We start from the raw sequence: 20,669 nt of genomic DNA, 5'->3' as shown, positions 1-20,669 counted from the left end.
TATATATATATATATATATATATATATATATATAATATTTTCTTTATTCTTTCATCTATCAGTGGATACTTAGGTTGCTTCAACATCTTGGCTATTGTAAATAATGCTGCAATGAACATGGGGTACATATATCTTTTTGAATTAGTGTTATTGTTTTCTTTGGATAAATACCCAGGAGTGGAATTGCTGGATCATACGGAAGTTCTAATTTTAATTTTTTGAGGAACGTCCATACTGTTTTCTATAGTGGCTGCACCAATTTACATTCCCACCAACAGTGCACAGGGTTCCCTTTTCTCCATATCCTCTCCAACACTTGTTATTTGTTGCCTTTTTTATAATAGGCATTCTGACAGGTGTGAGGTGATATCTCATTGTGGTTTTCATTTGCATTTCCCCGACGATTAGTGATGTTGAGCACATTTTCATGTGTCTATTGACCATCTGTACATCTTTTGGAAAAATGTCTATTCAGGTCCTATGCCCATTTTAAAAATCGAGTTGTTTGTTTTCTGATGTTGAGTAGTATGAGTTCTTTGTATATTTTGGATTTTAACTCCTTACCAAATATATGGTTTGCAAATATCTTCTCCCATTTAGTAGGTGGCTCTTTTGTTTTGTTGATAGTTTCCTTTGCTGTGTAAAAGCTTTTCAGTTTAACGTAGTCCTATTTTTTTGGTTTGTTTTTGTTTTTGTTTCCCTTGCCTGAGGAGACATATCTGAATAAATACTGCTAAGAACAATGTCAAACATCATACTGCCTATGTTTTTTTCTAGTAGCTTTATGGTTTCAGGTCTTACATTAAGTCTTTAATCCATTTTGAGTTTATATTTATATATGGTATGAGAAAGTAGTCCAGTTGGTTCCTTTGTACATAGCTGTCTATTTTTCCCAGCACCATTAATTGAAGAGCCTGTTTTTTCTCCACTGTATAATCTTGCCTCCCTGTCATAGATTAAGTGACCATAAAAGTGCGGGTTTATCTTTGAGTGCTCTATTCTGTTCCATTGATCAATGTGTCTGTTTTTGTGCCAATACCATCAAACGATTACTGTAGCTTTGTAGTATATTTTGAAATCAGGGTGCATGATATCTTCAGCTTTGTTGTTCTTTCTCCAGATTGTTTTGGTTATTTGGGGTCTTTTGTGTTTCCACACAAATTTTAGAATTATTTTTTCTAGTTCTTTGAAAAATGCCATTGGTATTTTGACAAGGATTGCATCGAATCTCTAGATAGTCTTGGGTAGTGTGGTCTTTTTAACAATACTGATTCTTCCAGTCCATGACCTCGGTATACCTTTACCTTTGTTTGTGTTGCCTTCAATTTCTTTCATCAGTGTCATACAGTTCTCTGAGTACAGATGTTTTACCTCCTTGGTTAGATTTATTCCTAGGTATTTTTTCTTCTTGATGCAATTGTAAATGGGATTGATTCTTAATTTCTCTTTCTGATACTTTGTTGTTAGTGTATAGAAATGCTACAGATTTCTGTATATTAAATTTGTATCCCGCTACTTTACTGAATTTATTTATTGGTTCTAATGATTTTTTAATGGCATTGTTGGGATTTTCTATATATGATATCATGTCATCTGTAAACAGGGACAGTTTTATTTTTTCCTTTGCAATTTGGACTCTTTTTATTTATTCTTCTAATATGATTGCTGGGGCTAGGACTTCCAATACTATGCTGAATCAAGATGGTGCGTAGAGGCACCCTTGTCTTGTTCATTTTAAAGGAAAAGATTTCAGCTTTTCCTGATTGAGTATGATATTGGCTGAAGATTTGTCATAAATGGCCTTTATTATGTTGAGGTATGTTCCTTCTATATGCACTTGGTTGAGAGTTTTTAATCATAAATGGATGTTGAATTTTGTCAAAATCTTTTTCTGCATCTATTGAGATGAACATATGATCTTTATTCTTCAATTTGTGAATGTGGTGTATCACACTGACTGAGTTGCAAATATTGAACCATACTTGCATTCATGGAATAAATCCCACTTGGTCATAGTGGATGATTCTTTTAATTTATTGTTGGATTTGGTTTGCTAATATTTTGTTGAGGATTTTTGCATCTATGTTCATCAATAATATTGGCCTGTAACTTTCTTTTTTTGTGGCATCTTTGTCTGGTTTAGGATCAGGTGATGCTTGCCGCATGGAATGAGTTTGGAAGCATACTTTCAGCTTCAATTTTTAAAAAGAGTTTGAGAAGGGTAGGCATTAACTCTTCTTTAAATGGTTGGAAGAATTCACCTGTGAAGCCAACTGGTCCTGGACTTGTGTCTATTTGGAAAATTTTTTTCTTATTCAATTTTCATATAGGTAATTGGTATTTCTTTCTGATTCAGTTTTGGGAGATTGTATGTTTCTAGGAATTTATCCATTTTTTTCTAGGTTTGTCCACTTTATTGATATATAATTGTTTATAGAAATCTCTTATGATCCTTTGTTTTCCTGTGGTGTCAGTTGTAACTTTTCATCTTTTGTTTCTAATTTCATTTATTTAGTTCCTGTCTCTTTTTTTCTTGTTGAATCTGGCTAAAGGTTTATAAATTTTATTTAACTTTTCAAAGAGCCAGCTCTTAGTTTTATTGATTGTTTCTATTTTTTTGTCTTTATTTCATTTATTTCTGCTTTTATCTTTATTATTTATTTCCTTCTACTAACTTTGGGTTTGGTTGTTCTTCTTTCTCTAGTTCCTTTAGGTGTAGGGTTAGATTTTTCTTGTTTTCTAAGGTAAGCTCATATTGGTATAAACTTCCCTCTTAGAGATGTTTTTGCTGCATCCCATGGATTTAGGATCATTGTGTTTCTGTTTTCCTTTGTTCTCTAGATATTTTTTGATTTCCTCTTTGATTTCTTCAGTGACCCACTGGTTGTTTAGTAGTATATTGTTTAGTCTCTCTGCGTTTGTTTTTTTATTTATTTATTTTTTTTAACATCTTTATTGGAGTATAATTGCTTTACAATGGTATGTTAGTTTCAGCTTCACAACAAAATGAATCAGTTATATATATACATATATTCCCATATCTCTTCCCGCTTGCGTCTCCCTCCCTCCCACCCTCCCTATCCCACCCCTCCAGGCGGTCACAAAGCACCGAGCTGATCTCCCTGTGCTATGCGGCTGCTTCCCACTAGCTATCTACCTTACGTTTGGTAGTGTCTGCGTTTGTTTTTTATGCAGTTTTTTTTTCTCATAGGTGATTCCTAGTTTCATTTTGTTGTGGTCAGAAAAGATACTTGATATGATTTCAATTTTAAGTTTATTGAGACTTATTTTGTGGCCTAGCATGTGATCTATCCTGGAGAATGTTCATGTGCACTTGAAAAGAATGTGTATTCTGTTTCATATGGATTGAATATCTGTCTATCTATCTATCTATCTATCTATCTATCTATCTACCTATCTCTCTATCTATCTACCTATCTTATATATATATCTATTATATATATAAAAATTCATCTGATCTAATGTGTTGTTTAAGGCCAGTGTTTCCTCATTGAATCTGTCTGGATGATCTTGACATTGATGTAAGTCAGGTGTTGCAGTCCCCTTCTATGATTGTGTTACTGTCAATTTCTCCCTTTACATTTGTTAATATTTGCTGTATGTATTTAGGTGCTCCAATGTTGGGTGCATATATATTTATAATTGTTATATCTTCTTCCTGGATTGATCTTCTCATCATTATGTAATGTCCTTCTTTGTTATCATCTTCATTTTAAAGTCTATTTTGTCTGATATAAGTACTGATACTCCAGCTTTCTTTTCATTTCCATTTGCATGGAATCTTTTTCCATCCCATCACTTGCATTTTGTACGTGTCTTTAGATCTGAAGTGAGTCTCTTGTAGGCCACATATGTATGGGTCTTGTTTTTGTATCCATTCAGTCACTCTATGTCTTTTGATTAGAGCATTTAGTACATTTACATTAGAAGAAATTATTGATATGTATGTATTTATTGCCATTTTGTTAATTGTTTTGGGGTTGTTTTTGTAGTTCTTGTTCCTTTCTTTTTCTTTTGCTCTCTTCCCTTGTGATTTGATAACTACCTTTAAGTTATGTTTGGATTTCTTTCTTTTTGTGTGTATGTGTATCTATTATAGACCTTCAGATTTTGGATTGTGGTACCAATGGATTGTGGTACCAAAGTAATTTATATATATATATCATGTAACATATATATAATATATATAATATATTTGTAATATATATATAACATCTATGGAAAAAACCAAATGAACTTTTTGGCCAGCCATATATATATATTTTTTTTTATATATATAAAACAACCCTATATATATAAAACATAAGTAATATATATTATATATAAACATAAGTTATATATATAAAACAACCCTATATATGATATGTATAAAACATAAGTAATATATATTCTCTCTATATATATGTATGCAATTATTTTAAGTTAACGATCTCTTTTTTTTTTTTAATTTTTGGCTGCATTGGGTCTTTGTTGCTGTGCATGGGCTTTCTCTAGTTGTGGCAAGCAGGGGCTACTCTTCATTGCGGTGCTCGGGCTTCTCATTGTGGTGGCTTCTCTTGTTGAGGAGCACGAGCTCTAGGCATGCAGGCTTGGTCCTGGGACCAAAGCTAGCCCACTGGTACCTGCAGCCAAGTCCTTGTGCAGCTGGCTGCAGGGCCTGGGTGTTATGGGTCTAGTGGCAGCCACTGCTGGGTAGTTATGGGTTCTGGGGCAGCTTTATGGGGAGCCTGGGGGAGCTCAGGGCTGGTGCTGGTCTGCTGGTGTGTGAGGCTGAGTTCCCACATGGCTGGCTCCTCAGCCTGTGTGGTTCTGGGACTGGTATCCACTGACTGGTGGGCAGGTAAGCCCCTGGCACTAATTGGCTAGAGGAAGAACTCCAAAGCTAGTACCAGTGTCCTCATGGTAGAAGGAGCTCCACCAAATGGCTGCTGCTAGTGTCTGTGTCCACAGGGGGAGTCCCAGTTCCCTCCTGCCTCCCCAGGAGGCTCTCCAAGATCAACAAGTGGGTCAGACCCAGAATCCTTTCTAATTACTGTCTCTGCAGTGGGTCTCAGAGTGTGTGAGATTTTGCATGTGTTTTATAAGAGTGGAGTCTCTGCTTCCTACAGTCCTCTGATTCTCCTGTAGGCAAGTCCCACTGGCCTTCAAAGCCAGACATTCTGAGGGCTTGGCTTCCTGGTTACAGGATCCCCAGTCTGGGGAGCTCAATGTGGGCCTCAAACCCCTCACTTTTTGGGGGAGAATCTCTACAATTGTGATTATCTTCCTGTTTGTGGGTCACCTTCATGGGTGTGTGAGTCTTGACTATACCACATCTCTGCTCCTCCTACCCATCTCATTGTGGTTCCTTCTTTATATTGTTAAATGTGGAAAATCTTTGCAACTAGTTTTCAGGTCATTCTCATCAATAGTTACTCTGTAAATAATTGTAATTTTGGTGTGCTCATGGGATGAGGTGAGCTCAGACTCAGAGTAGAGCTCCTACTCTACCATCTTAGCCACTCCCCCAATAGAGGATTTTACTTTTGAGCACTTTTCCTGTTTGAAGTAAGCCCAATAGCTGAATTTGCAACACACTGTTATCAGTAATCATCTGGAACAGGTTCTTCCCATGCAGAAATGCTGCCTCCAGGGAATTAAAAACTGTTATTGCTGTGGGACCTCAAAACTTCAACCAATATAATTAGGACATATCTGGAAAGAAAGATGCAAAGCATTATCAATTCAGATATATGTGGGTTGGTAGTGGTGGATGTAGGTATGTATTTTTCTATGTCATTTCATCAGCGGTCTCTGCTAACACATAGTGCATTGATTTTATTGAACTGAGTTGTCTCTGCACTTGAGTCATTCCTTCTTTCTTTTCTGCTGCATTTGTCTAATGGAAGAAATAGATTCTTTTTGTCAAAGGGAAGGGAGTTGCAGGTTAACCCCAATTCACCTCCATCCTCATCCCCTGCCTTGTCAGCCACTGTTCCTGCCTCAGTATCACTTCTATTCATGTTCTGGCCTTTGACCTCAACTATTCAAAGCAAAGATCTTGAGTTAGAGATATAATTTCTGGAAAGTTCTCAATACTGAGATACAACAAAATGCAAGTTATCTTGAGTCACCTGAAATTCATCAGCAGGAATCAGCCTGCTGGAACAACATATGAGGTATTGGTAAAGCCAGAGCTAGAAAATTCTATCTGCTCCTGGATTCTAGAAAATAACACCCAACAGAAACTACTCCACAAGTTAAAGTCTGTTCTGCCTTGACTATCACTGTGGAATGGGGACATGATTTATTAATATGTGACTGTTCCCTCACCTTTTACTAGCACCCCTCTGTCTCTACTACCCTAAATAAAGATCTTACCTGCCCAATTATCATATCTTCTGTGACAGAGAATTGGAGGACTGGGAAGAGAGGGAGAGAGAGAACAAGTCCAGAAAGGTAGGAAGATAGATGATAGTATTTAGATAGAAAGAGCTGGGAGGTAACATGGAAGTGAGAAGGGATAGTAACTATGGAGGGTGGAGGTGAAGATAGAGCTCTGTTGGGGAAGATGTTCCAGAGCAACATCCCTGGAGGGGAACGTATGATGGAGATTTTGAGGAATGTTACCTATGCTTACAAATTCTAATTTTTAATGTTCTTCAAGAGCTATAAGTAGAGATTGGAATTCCCCTTTATTTATCATTGGCAGATGTAATGTGCTTTTTTTTTCATTTTTAAAAATTTTACTGAAGTATAGTTGATTTACAATGTTGTATTAATTTGTTTTGTACAGCAAAGTGACTCAGTTATACAAACACACACACACACACACACACACACACACACACATATATATCCTTTTTCATATTCTTTTCCATTATGATTTATCACAGGGTACTGAATATAGTTCCCTGTGCTATATAGTAGGACATTGTTGTTTATCCATCCTATATATCACAGTTTGCATCTGCTAATCCCAAACTCCCAATCCATCCATCCCCCAACCCCTTCTCCTCCTTGGCAACCACAAGTCTGTTCTCTATATCTGTGAGTCTGTTTCTGTTTCATAGATAAGTTCATTTGTGTTATATTTTAGATTCCACATATAAGTGATATCATATGGTATTTGTCTTTCTCTTTCTGACTTACTTCACTTAGTATGATAATCTCTAGGTCCATGTTGCTGCAAATGACATTATTTCATTATTTTTATGGCTGAGTAATATTTCATTTTGTATATATATACCACATCTTCTTTATCCATTCATCTGTCAATGAACATTTAGGTTGTTTTCATGTCTTGGCTATTGTAAATAGTGCTGCTATGAACATAGGGGTGCATGTATCTTTTCAAGTTATAGTTTTGTCTGGATATATGCCCAGGAGTGGGATTGCTGGATCATATGGCAATTTTATTTTTAGTTTTTTGAGGAACCTCCATACTGTTCTCCATATGGCTGCACCAATTTACATTCCTACCAACAGTGTAAGAGGGTTCCCTTTTCTCCACACCCTCTCCAGCTAAATTGTCTTCATTTTTTCCCTCAAAATGCAAAAGTAACACACTAAAAGCATAACGTAAATATTCCATAATGTGGCCGATGGAATTTGCTATAGTTTCTGTCCACTGATTCTATAGTCAGCAAACACTGCTTGGACCCAGAGATGTGCCAGACAGAGGAGAACCCAGAAATAAAGCACATGGCCCTGGTAAAAACTGAATTCATGAAGACAATGGCCACTTGGGATGCTAGCTTATATTTTGGTTACACTTGTTATACTTAAAACAGGTTCTAGACATTTCTTTCTATTTAACTATTCCTCACGATGTCATCTCTGGTCAAATATCACTAATTCATAAATATTGATCAAAATCTCAGTTTATGTAAATAAAATTTTCCCTGATCTCTGACATTTTTCTCCCTTTCCTGTGCCTACTGTCCCACTCCCTATGAAGAGGTACAGCACTTGGTATCTCTGATAATGCATTACACAGTGCATTGGATTTTACCCATTTGCATGTATATCTCCACAACTAGATTATGATCTCCTAGAGGAAAGAGGCTGTGTTATTTTTCTCTTTAAATCACCAGATCTTAGGTGTCTTGCAGATAAGTACTTAGCAGACATCTGTTGTACTGCCAAATTAATGAAAATACAAGTGAGATAAATGCTGTTACAGTGAATTCTGCCTGAGAGTTTCAGGAAAGAAGAAGGTATCACAGAGGAAATTAACTTTGGGCCTTGAAGTGTAAGTAGGAACTCATCAGGTAGGGAAAGTAAAAAGGCATCTCATGCAGAAAAACAGCATAAGAACAACACAGAGGCTTGGAAGAGTTTGTGCCATTGTAGATCAGTGGGGACTCTGAATTGGCTGGAGCACACAGTACCTGGAAAGGATAGCAGGGAATGAGACTGCCAGGTGGGTTGGATCAGATGGGCAGGGCCTTGCTAAAAGTCTGGACTTTATTATCTAATCGATGGGAAACACAGTGGGTTTAGAAGAAGAGAGAGAATGATCAGAACATTGTTTGAGGAAGAGAGGTCTGCTGGCAGGGCCCCCCTGTTCCACAGCCCTCAGTTGGGGTTCCTCAGGTTCCCGTACCTGGTGGAGACACAACTCCAGAGAGATGCATATTCTTCATTCCTGGTAGAGCTTCTGCCTTAGGACCCTAGCCATTTTCCTAGCTCATGGTCATGGCTGAGAGACCTAAACAGAAGTGAAAGACCCCAAAGCCCAGAATTTAGAGCCAACCCAAATCAGGGAGCTCTCAGCTTCCCTATTTCTTAGTTCCACTGTGACTCTTCACTTTACTATCCAAAAGTCACAGGAACCACAAAAACAGCTCCCCACAGTCCTGTTGGCATGTTGACCAAGGCCTCCTTCCCTGTCCCTCTCACAGTCAAAGACATGGCAAAAGGATTTTATCTTCTTGAGTTTTGACACATAATGAGTTCTCTGAACTTGGCCACAGCTGGTGAGGGGTTGACAACACAATAGGCTGCCCAGGGACCTTGGGAATGGGACAAGTGTGGAGCTGGATGCAGGCTCTGCAGCTGGATTCTGGTACAATGCCTTGTGCAGCTGTTCTACTGTCACAGGGATAACGAGACCCCTCTCAGCTCAGATCTTACACAGAGTGACGGGCCCCAGGTCTTTGTGTGGGGACTGTATTAGAGATGGGGAGGATGCTGCTTTGGGCTGGTAAGTAACACAGACCCACTCCCCTCTTCTCCTCTAAATCCAGAGAATCCTCTTCATCAAGGCATCAGAAAGCAGGGATCCAGCCCCTAGCTTCAATACAAAAAGGCTCTGTTTGGATTTTTCTATTGTCATTTCTCTCTTGTCCTGGCATGTGCCATCTCATCAAGCCCCTGCTTTGTTAGGCTATGGCTTTCTCTCTCTTTTGCATATGCTCAGGGCCCAGAATGAAAAGAGTGACATCCTCTGTGCATTGATAGAAACTGCTAAAGCAGCAAAGAACTGCATTTCAAAGTCTAAGCAGGTGTGTCCCAGAAAGTCATCCATTCCCTGCATGTCTCTGGCTCCCCTGGGTGAAATGATTGTGCCTCAGAGCCATCCCTATGGACATATTAGGTGTTTCTTCCATTTTCTTTCCTCTTTCCTTCTCTCTTTCATCCCATTAATGATGTGCCACTTTATTCTGTTGCCTAAGTACAAGGAGGAGGCAAGTAGGGAGGGGGAAATATGGCTCCAAGGGAGTAGGAGATATCTGGAATGAGATTGGGGGATCTAGGTCAGGGCAGATTCATATTCCTATTCTAATCACACCACTCATTCAATCAATAAGTATTTATTAAGAAGTTACTATAGGACAGGTACTGGGCCATTTTTTAACCAAAAAGCAAATCTCTATATTATCAGACAGTATTTGACTCCCGTTCAATCCCTTGTGTTTTTAGAGCTCTTTCACATTCATTATTTAATTTTATGGCATGAAAACCTAGAGTTGACAAAGGTCACAGTATTACTCCATCTCTGACAAGGGAGTGAAGACTTAGTCCAGGGCAGTGAATCTACTTGCCTGAGTGCTTGCCCTGAGCCCAAGCCCAAGCAGGGCCTGCATAATGGTCTCCTAGAGACAGGACATCTAAGCCAAGGCACTGCTTCTATAGCTTCCAATCCAAGTCCCATTTCCTCTCTCTCTCCAATATTTTACTTAATAGAATAATTTTTACAACTCCTAGTCTCCTTCATCCATCACCTCTCTCACCACCCATTTGTTGCCCAATGAGGCCTTCTGTAAAAGAAGAACTAATGCTACCCTCAGTGCTCAGATCCATGAGCTGGCAACACCCCAGTCCCAAAGAGCCTTGGAAGGCTGTGGTCCATGAACACCTGAGGATGCTGAACACCACCAGGGGGAACAGCTCATCCAACAGGCTCTGGGGTGTCCTGGGCATCAGTGAGAATGCAGAGCTGTTCAGCTGTTGCCCTCACTGAACATTCAGCTGAGTTAAGACAAGAGCAGAGGGCTTCCCTGATGGCGCAGGGTTGAGAGTCCACCTGCCGTTGCAGGGGACATGGGTTCATGCCCCAGTCTGGGAAGATCCCACATGCTGCAGAGCAGGTAGGCCCGTGAGCCATGGCCGCTGAACCTGCGCGTCCGGAGCCTGTGCTTCGCAACGGGAGAGGCCACAACCGTGAGAGGCCCGCGTACTAAAAAAGAAAAAAGAAAGACAAGAGCAGATAAGCTGGATCTTGGCTTAAGGTCATTGTCGAAAGGTGAGAATCCAGTCCATTGGAGCCTTGATGAACACGCCAGGTAGATGGGCTAATGGTTTAATTAACACGCATTGGGAGAGACCTTCAAGTTGGTGGAAGAATAAGACGTGGAGATCACCTTCCTCCCCACAAATACATCAGAAATACATCTACATGTGGAACAACTCCTACAGAACACCTACTGAATGCTGGCAGAAGACCTCAGACTTCCCAAAAGGCAAGAAACTCCCCACATACCTGGGTAGGCCAAAAGAAAAAACAAAGACAAAAGAATAGGAACGGGACCTGCACCACTGGGAGGGAACTGTGAAGGAGGAAAAGTTTCCACACACTAGGAAGCCCCTTCACTGGCAGACATGGTGGGTGGCTGGGGGTAAGCTTCGGAGCCATGGAGGAAAGTGCAGCAACAGGGGTGCAGAGGGCAAAGCAGAGAGATTCCTGAACAGAGGATCAGTGCTGACCAACACTCACCAGCCTGAGAGGCTTATCTGCTCACCCACCAGGGCTGGTAGGGGCTGGGAACTGAGGCTCTGGCTTCGGAGGTCAGATCCCAAGGAGAGGGCTGAAGCTGGCTGCGTGAGGACAGCCTGAAGGGGCTAATGCACCACTGCTAGCTGGGAGGGAGTCCGGGAAAAAGTCCACCTCTGGACCTGCCTAAGAGGCAAGAGACCATGGTTTCAGGGTGTGCAAGGAGAGGGGATTCAGAGCACCGCCTAAACGAGCTTCAGAGATGGGCGCGAGCTGTAGCTATCAGCACGGACACTAGAGAGAGACATGAAACGCTAAGGCTGCTGCTGCAGCCACCAAGAAGCCTGTGCGCAAGCACAGGTCACTATCCACACCTCCTCTCCCGGGAGCCTGTGTAGCCCGCCACTGCCAGTGTCCCGTGATCCAGGGACTATTTCCCCAGGAAACACACAGCTCACCTCAGGCTGTTGCATCATCATGCTGGCCTCTGCTGTTGCAGGCTTGCCCCGCATTCCATAATCCTCCCTACCCCCAGCCTGAGTGAGCCAGAGCCCCCTAATCAGCTGCTACTTTAACCCATTCTGTCTGAGTGAAGAACAGACGCCCTCAGGTGACCTACACAAAGAGGCGGGGTCAAAGCCAATGCTGAACCCCAGAAGCTGTGCAAACAATGAAGAGAAAGGGAAATCTCTCCCAGCAGCCTCAGAAGCAGAGGCTTAAATCTCCATAATCAACTTGATGTACCCTGCATCTGTGGAATACCTGAATAGACAATGAATCATCCCAAAATTGAGGCAGTGGACTTTGGGAGCAACAATATATATATATATATATTATTCCTTTTTCTCTTTTTGTGAGTGTGTATGTGTATGCTTCTTTGTGTGATTTTGTCTGTATAACTTTGCTTTTACCATTTTTCCTAGGGTTCTGTCTGTCCTTTTTTTTTTTTTAATATAGTTTTTAGCGCTTGCTATCATTGGTGGATTTGTTTCTTGGTTACGTTGCTCTCTTCTCTCTTTCTTTTTTTTTTCTCTTTTAAATTACTTTTTAATTTAATTGTTTTAATTTTTAATAATTATTTTTTATTTTAATTATTTTATTTTTTCATTCTTTCTTTTTTTCTCCCTTTTCTTCTGAGCCATTTGGCTGACAGTGTCTTGGTGCTCTGGCTGGGTGTCAGGCCTGTGCCTCTGAGGTGGGAGAGCTGAGTTCAAGACACTAGTCCACTAGAGAACTCCTGGCTCCATCTAATATCAAATGGTGAAGGCTCTCCCAGAGGTCTCCGTCTCAATGCTAAGATCCAGCTCCACTCAATGACCAGCAAACTACAGTGCTGGACACCCTATGCCAAACAACTAGCAAGACAGGAACACAACCCCACTCATTAGCAGAGAGGTGGCCTAAAATCATAATAAGGTCACAGGCACCCCAAAACATACCACCAGACATGGTCCTGCCCACCAGAAAGACAAGATCCAGCCTCATACACCAGAACACAGGCACTAGTCCCCTCCACCAGGAAACCTACACAACCCACTGAACCAACCTTAGCCACTGGGGGCAGACACTAAAAGCAACAGGAACTATGAACATGCAGCCTGCGAAAAAGAGACCCCAAATACAGTAAGTTAACCAAAAGGAGAAGACAGAGAAACACACAGCAGATGAAGGAACAAGGTAAAAAGCTACAAGACCAAACATATGAAGAGGAAATAGGCAGTCTATCTGAAAAAGAATTCAGAGTAATGATAGTAAAGATGATCCAAAATCTTGGAAATAGAATGGAGAAAATAAAAGAAACGTTTAACAAGGACCTAGAAGAACTAAAGAGCAAACAAACAATGATGAACAATATGATAAATGAACTTAAAAATTCTTTAGAAGGAATCAGTAGCAGAATAACTGAGGCAGAAGAATGCATAAGTGACCTGGAAGATAAAATAGTGGAAATAACTACCACAGAGAAGAATAAAGAAAAAACAATGAAAAGAATTTACGACTGTCTCAGAGACCTCTGAGAAAACATTAAACTCACCAACATTTGAATTATAGGGGTCCCAGAAGAAGAGAAAAATAAAGGGACTGAGAAAATATTTGAAGAGATTATAGTTGAAAACTTCCCTAATATGGGAAAGGAAATAGTCAATCAAGTCCAGGAAGAACAGAGAGTCCCATACAGGATAAATCCAAGGAGAAACACACCAACACACATATTAATCAAACTATCAAAAATTAAATAAAAACAGGGATTCCCTGGTGGCGCAGTGGTTGAGATTCTGCCTACCGATGCAGGGGACATGGGTTCGTGCCCCACTCCGGGAAGATCCCACATGTCGTGGAGTGGCTGTCCCGTGAGCCATGACCGCTGAGCCTGCGCTCCACAACAGGAGAGGCCACAACAGTGAGAAGCCCGTGTACTGCAAAAAAAAAAAAAAAAAAAAAAAAAAATTAAATAAAAACAAAAAATATTAAAAGCAGCAAGGGAAAAACAACAAGTAACATACAAGGGAATCCCCATAAGGTTAACAGCTGATCTTTCAGCAGAAATTCTACAAGCCAGAAAGGAGTAGCAGGACATATTTAAAGCGATGAAAAGGAAAAACTTACAACCAAGATTACTCTACCCAGCAAGGATCTCATTCAGATTCAATGGAGAAATTAAAACCTTTACAGAAAAGCAAAAGCTAAGGGAATACAGCACCACCAAACCAGCTTTACAACCAATGCTAAAGGAACTTCCCTAGGCAGGAAACACAAGAGAAGGAAAACACCTACAATAACAAACCCAAAACAATTAATAAAGTGATAATAGGAACATATATAATGATAATTGCCTTAAATGTAAATGGATTAAATGCTCCAACCAAAAGACCTAGAGTGGCTGAATGGATACAAAAACAAGATGCATATATATGCTGTCTACAAGAGACCAGCTTCAGACCTGGGGACACATACAGACTGAAAGTGAGGGGATGGAAAAAGATATTTCATGCAAATGGAAATTAAAAAAAGCTGGAGTAACAATTCTCATATCAGACAAAATAGACTTTAAAATAAAGACTATTACAAGAGACAAAGAAGGAAACTACATAATATTCAAGGGATCAATCCAAGAAGAAGATATAACGATTGTAAATATTTATGCACCCAACATAGGAGCACCTCAATACATAAGGCAAATGCTAACAGCCATAAAAGGGGAAATTGACAGTAACACAATCATAGTAGGTGACTTTAACATCACACTTTCACCAATGGACAGATCATCCAAAATGAAAATAAATAAGGAAACACAAGCTTTAAATGATACATTAAACAAGATGGACTTAATTGATATTTATAGGACATTCCATCCAAAAACAATAAAATACACTTTCTTCTCAAGTGCTAATGGAACATTCTCCAGGATAGATCATATCTTGGGTCACAAATCAAGCCTTGTTAAATTTAAGATAATTGAAATTGTATCAAGTATCTTTTCTGACCACAATGCTATGAGACTAGATATCAATTACTGAAAAAAGATCTGTAAAAAATACAAACACATGGAGGCTAAACAATACACTACTTAATAACCAAGAGATCACTGAAGAAATCAAAGAGGAAATCAAAAAATACCTAGAAACAAATGACAATGAAAACACAATGACCCAAAACCTATGGGATGCAGCAAAAGCAGCTCTAAGAGGGAAGTTTATAGCAATATTTTCCTACTTCAAGAAAGAAGAAGCATCTCAAATAAACAAGCAAACCTTACACCTAAAGTAATTAGAGAAAGAAGAAGAAAAAAACCCCAAAGTTAGCAGAAGGAAAGGAATCATAAAGATCAGATGAGAAATAAATGCAAAAGAAATGAAGGAAACAGTAGCAAAGATCAATAAAACTAGAAGCTGGTTTTTTGAGAAGATAAAATTGATAAACCATTAGCCAGACTCATCAAGAAAAAAGGGAGAAGACTCAAATCAATAGAATTAGAAATGAAAAAGGAGAAGTAACAACTGAAACTGCAGAAATACAAAGGATCATGAGAGATTAATACAAGCAACTGTATGCCAATAAAATGGACAACCTGGAAGAAACGGACAAATTCTTAGAAGAGCACAACCTTCCAAGACTGAACCAGGAAGAAATAGAAAATATAAACAGACCAATCACAGGCACTGAAATTGAAACTGTGATTAAAAATCTTCCAACAAACAAAAGCCTAGGACCAGATGGCTTCATAGGCAACTTCTATCAAACATTTTAGAGAAGAGATAACACCTATCCTTCTCAAACTCTTCCAAAATATAGCAGAGGGAGGAATACTACAAAACTCATTCTATGTGGCCACCATCACCCTGATACCAAAACCAGACAAAGATGTCACAAAGAAAGAAAATTAGAAGCCAATATCACTGATGAACATAGATGCAAAACTATCCTCAACAAAACACTAGCAAATAGAATCCAACAGCACATTAAAAGGATCATACACCATGATCAATTGGGGTTTATCCCAGGAATGCAAAGATTCTTCAATATACGCAAATCAATCAATGTGATACACCATATTAACAAATTGTAGGATAAAAACCATATTGATCATCTCAACAGATGAAGAAAATGCTTTCAACAAAATTCAACACCTATTTATGATAAAAACACTCCAGAAAGTAGACACAGGGAACTTACCTCGACATAATAAAGGCCATATATGACAAACCCACAGCCAACATCGTCCTCAATGGTGAAAAACTGAAAGCATTTCCACTAAGATGAAGAACAAGACAAGGTTGCCCACTCTCACCACTATTATTCAACATAGTTTTGGAAGTTTTAGCCACAGCAATCAGAGAAGAAAAAGAAATAAAAGGAATCCAAATTGGAAAAGAAGAAGTAAAACTGTCACTGTTTGCAGATGACATGATACTATACATAGAGAATCCTAAAGATGCTACCAGAAAACTACTAGAGCTAATCAATGAATTTGGTAAAGTTGCAGGATACAAAATTAATGCACAGAAATCACTTGTATTCCTATACACTAATGATGAAAAATCTGAAAGAGAAATTAAGGAAACACTCACATTTACCATTGCAACAAAAAGGATAAAATACCTAGGAATAAACCTATCTAGGGAGACAAAAGACCTGTATCCAGAAAACTATAACACACTGATGAAAGTAATTAAAGATGATACAAAAAGATGGAGAGATATACCATGTTCATGGATTGGAAGAATCAACATTGTGAAAATGACTATACTACCCAAAGCAATCTACAGATTCAATGCAATCCCTATCAAACCACCAATGGCATTTTTCATAGAACTAGAACAAAAAATTTCACAAATTGCTAGGAAACATAAAAGCCCCTGAATAGCCAAAGCAATCTTGACAAAGAAAAATGGAGCTGGAGGAATCAGGCTCCCTGACTTCAGACTATACTACAAAGCTATAGTAATCAAGACAGTATGGTACTGGCCAGAAACAGAAATATAGATCAATGCAACAGGATAGAAAGCCCAGAGATAAACCCACACACATATGGTCACCTTATCTTTGATAAAGGAGGCAAGAATATACAGTGGAGAAAAGACAGCCTCTTCAATAAGTGGTGCTGGGAAAAGTGAACAGCTACATGTTAAAGAATGAAATTAGAACATTCCCTAACACCATACACAAAAATAAACTGAAAATGGATTAAAGTCCTAAATGTAAGGCCAGACACTATAAAAGTCTTAGAGGAAAACATAGGCAGAACACTCCTTGACAAAAATCACAGCAAGATCCTTTTTGACCCACCTCCTAGAGAAATGGAAATAAAAACAAAAATAAACAAATGGGACCTAATGAAACTTAAAAGCTTTTGCACAGCAAAGGAAACCATAAACAAGATGAAAATACAACCCTCAGAGTGGGAGAAAATATTTGCCAATGAAGCAACTGACAAAAGGTTAATCTCCAAAGTTTACAAGCAGCTCATGCAGCTCAATATCACAAAAACATACAACCCAATCCAAAAATGGGCAGAAGACCTAACTAAACATTTCTCCAAAGAAGATATACAGACTGCCAACAAACACATGAAAGAATGCTCAACATCATTAATCATTAGAGAAATGCAAATCAACACTACAATGTGATATCTCTTACCGGTCAGAGTGGCCATCATCAAAAAATCTAGAAACAATAAATGCTGGAGAGGGTGTGGAGAAAAGGGAACCCTCTTGCACTGTTGGTGGGAATGTACATTGATACAGCCACTGTAGAGGACATTATGGAGGTTCCTTAGAAAACTAAAAATAGAACTACCATATGACCCAGCAATCCCACTACTGGCCATATACCCTGAGAAAACCATAATTCAAAAAGAGTCATGTACCACAATGTTCATTGCAGCTCTATTTACATTAGCCAGGACATGGAAGCAACCTAAGTGTCCATAGACAGATGAATGGATAAAGAAGATATGGCACATATATACAATGGAATATTACTCAGCCATAAAAGGATACGAAATTGAGTTTTTTGTAGTGAGGTAGATGGAACTAGAGCCTGTCATACAGAGTGATGTAAATCACAGAGAGAAAAACAAATACTGTATATGCTAACACATATATATGGAATCTAAAAAAAAAAATGGTTCTGAAGAACCTAGGGGCATGACATGAATAAAGACGCAGACATAGAGAATGGACTTGAGGACACGGGGAGGGGGAAGGGTAAGGTGGGACGAAATGAGAGAGTGACATGGACATATATACACTACCAGTTATAAAATCGATAGCTAGTGGGAAGCAGATGCATAGCACAGTGAGATCTGCTCTGTGCTTTGTGACCACCTAGAGGGGTGGGATAGGGAGAGTGAGAGGGAGAGGCAAGAGGGAGGAGATATGGTGATATATGTATATGTATAGCTGATTCACTTTGTTATACAGCAAAAACTATCACACCATTGTAAAGCAATTATACTCCAATAAAGATGTTAAGAAAAAAAAACACACATTTATTTGATCCTCACTATAATGTCACTTCTGTAATGTTAGATAATGTCACTTCAGTTATCTAATACTCACAATATATTTTGAAGTGGGTTTTAATCTCCGCATTTCTGTCCGTAAGCAAATTGATATTAGGAGTCGTGTGACAAGGTATCCAGCATCCTGCAGCTGGAAGGAGAAGAGCCAGGCTTCAAGCACAGCAGTATCTGCTCAGAGCCCATGCTCTTTCCACTCACCACTCACTAGGTGGTGGGGAACCCAGGTCCAGGATCCCCTCCTCCCCAGGGTGGCTTAGGCACATGTTGTGAAGAAGAAGATCTGTGCAGGACTCACCAGGAGCTGACTGTTCATTGTTAGTTACCCAGCAGGGCAACAGGTCTGTAGCTTCCCCGGGAAGCCCGGAGCTGAGTCATGTATTTATTGCCTTTTTACAGGTCTGGCTGTGTTGCTGCAGCTGCAGCTTGGTAAGCATCATGAGTGTCTTTCCTTTTGACAGAGGAGTTTCCACCATCGGCAAACTTACATATTTGAAAATCTGAGAGAGCTGGAATCTCCACCTCCTATAAGACACTTAAAATTGTTACAAAAAAGAAAGAGAGAAAGGAAAGAAGGAAGGAAGGAAGGAAGAAAAAAAGAGAGAGCTTCCTCATCTCTACCTCCTACACCCCCGTATCCACATTCCTATGAACTAGAGATGGGAATGAGAGTGCTGAGGCTCACGATGACCCTCGTCAGGGTAAGGAATTAAGATAGCAGTACAATGGGTTAGTTTAGAGTGGACCAGTCTTCAACTCCATAGAAATTAGAACTCTTCAGGGAAGGTGGTCCACTTTATCCTGTATTTGTTCTGACTCCATTCCCAGGCCTTTGAGAGGGGAATTTTAGCTTGTAGTCTTACCTCAGCAATCTGGGCCTTTCTCATATCTTCCTCACACCCCCAGTGTACACAGCTCATCTATGTCTTCACCACTATGGTGTTGGGGTCCAGGGCAGGCCACCCCAAAACATGCCTCAATGGCATATTGACTATTTTGAATTAAATTTGCTTAAGAAATGGCTGCTGCAAGAGGCACACTTTGACCCTCCTTTCTGTCTCCCTGAAAGCAGGAAATAAATCTCTCATGTGAAAGGGCCACTCCCTGCATCTGGAGGTAGAAGGACACCCTTATCCCCAGAGACAAGGAATTCAGGACCAAGAAGTCTGCATAAACAAATTTTGTTACTTCTTCATTAGTCTGCTACCCCAAGTGCTCACCCCTTTGTTTTTTTAAATCTTCACAAGTAAATGTTTCTTTGTTTAAAAATGATATATAAACAGTCTTATTTGGTCACTTTGGAGGTCTGATTTCTTTGAAACCTCCATGTTTATGAATTAATTTTTTTGTTTACTCCTGTTAATATGTAGTCTGTCAATTTAATTATTAGACCAGCCAAAAGAATTCAAGAGGGGTAAAGGGGAAATTTCCCTTCTCCAAGAATGGTTCAAGATCAAGATGTCTCCCAGTGGAGTGATGATGCCATTTACCCCGTGTGCCAGGCCCTCAAGCAGCAGTGAGTACCTTGTCCTGGAATATCTGGGAGAGTCCTAGGACAGACATTCTGGGTGGACTTGAAACTCAAAGCTAGTTTTGGGAGCCATCTCCCAACTCAGGGCTAAATTATGCAATACGGACAGGGTGGCTCTGGTGGAGACAGGAATGAGAATGACAAGCCACTGTGACACAAATCAAAATGACTTCCCTTTCCTCAGCAGTAATTTTGCATGCCACAATAACTGGCTTCATTGCTCTAATCTTCTCTTTCCCTTTCCTTAACCTTACTTCTGTGAAAATTAATAAAGACAAACTTCTTTTAAAATGGAATTGAGATGCCAGAAGGGGGAGTTCTCACACAGTACCCCTCAAGGTCAATAACAGGAAGGACAGTTGCTTAGAGACCCCAACAGGAAGAATCATCATCAGGAAAGAATCGTCAGTTACAGGACTCAACAGGAAAGATGTACTTGCATCTCCTACAGGAAATGGACTACCCCAGCTACCTGGCCTATGAGAACCCATCATCTCTCTGAACTCCCACTTTCCTCCTTTCCTTCAAAACAACCCCTCCCAACTTCCTCCTTTTTACTCTGTAAAATAACTTTCTTCTCCTTTGTTGGTTAGATTTCCCTTGGCTTTTGCTATAGCCTGCATATCCAAAATTGTAATTCTTTGCTGTTCCTGAATAAACCCATTTTGCTTGAAAAGTAACTGGCTGTTTTATTTTTTAAGTTCACACCTGTAAATTGGAAGGCCCTGTAGTGCTCCATCACGTGTCCCTTTGAAGCTACTTAGCTGAAGGCAGTGAGCAAGGGAAAGTCCAGAATTTCCAGAGGGAATTAACAGGAAAGTAATCTCAGAGACTGATTGAAATTAGCCTCAGTTAAAGAACTTTCTAAGTGAATTACCTTCCTACTGACATCAGGATGA

General features: G+C 39.6%; 1 long non-coding RNA gene across 1 annotated transcript; it reads left to right on the top strand.

Annotated features, from left to right (window-relative positions):
* Positions 1 to 18,117: 18,117 nt before the first annotated feature.
* On the top strand, positions 18,118 to 20,446 carry LOC113616678 (uncharacterized). Its single transcript, XR_003431386.1, has 2 exons — positions 18,118 to 19,755; positions 20,045 to 20,446. It is a non-coding gene; the product is annotated as an uncharacterized LOC113616678 (long non-coding RNA).
* Positions 20,447 to 20,669: the final 223 nt, after the last annotated feature.

This window comes from Aethalodelphis obliquidens, unplaced genomic scaffold, assembly GCF_003676395.1.
Source record: "Aethalodelphis obliquidens isolate GAN/ISIS:26980383/991018 unplaced genomic scaffold, ASM367639v1 scaffold332, whole genome shotgun sequence".
Taxonomy (NCBI): domain Eukaryota; kingdom Metazoa; phylum Chordata; class Mammalia; order Artiodactyla; family Delphinidae; genus Aethalodelphis; species Aethalodelphis obliquidens.
Note: the sequence above shows the minus strand (reverse complement) of the source record. Positions and strands in the feature narration are given on the sequence as shown.